This window comes from Corvus brachyrhynchos, unplaced genomic scaffold (genome assembly GCF_000691975.1).
Source record: "Corvus brachyrhynchos isolate BGI_N302 unplaced genomic scaffold, ASM69197v1 scaffold101, whole genome shotgun sequence".
Taxonomy (NCBI): Eukaryota; Metazoa; Chordata; class Aves; order Passeriformes; family Corvidae; genus Corvus; species Corvus brachyrhynchos.
In genome coordinates, this window is record NW_008237239.1 from 2,037,610 (window position 1) to 2,038,029 (window position 420).

General features: G+C 61.0%; 1 protein-coding gene across 1 annotated transcript in view; it reads left to right on the forward strand.

Moving 5' to 3' along the window:
* Positions 1-420, forward strand: part of CRIP2 (cysteine rich protein 2) — an 18,765-nt gene that overhangs the window by 13,104 nt on the left and 5,241 nt on the right. The gene's annotated exons all lie outside the window — the stretch shown is intronic.

Sequence of the window (420 nt, forward strand, 5' to 3'; positions counted from 1 at the left end):
AGGGAGAAGGTATGGTGCAAGGCTGGGGATGCAAGGCGAGCAGTGGCAGCCCGTGCTGCCTCCCAGGGTGCTCCTGGAGACCTGCATCTCCGTGCCAGACGGAAGGATTGTATTTGTACTCACATAACCAGTCTCAAAGCATTTGCCTTCCCCGAATTTGCCCACTGATGCTCTGATACTGTTTCCAGTGCCGGCAGCGAGTGTCATGCTGGGACATGTTTGTGGCCATGCGCCCATCTGCACGTCGTGCCTGCTCCCGGGCTGGGGTTAAGGAGCACCCGCACGCCCAAGGGACAGGTGTTTTCCAGGGTCAAATGTCCATCCTGGGTGACAGTGGAGGCTGTCTGTCATCCCGTCCTCCTGGGAGCAGCGCCGGGAGCATCTCTGGAGCTGCAGCTGAGGCTCCCCCGGGGGGGGCTG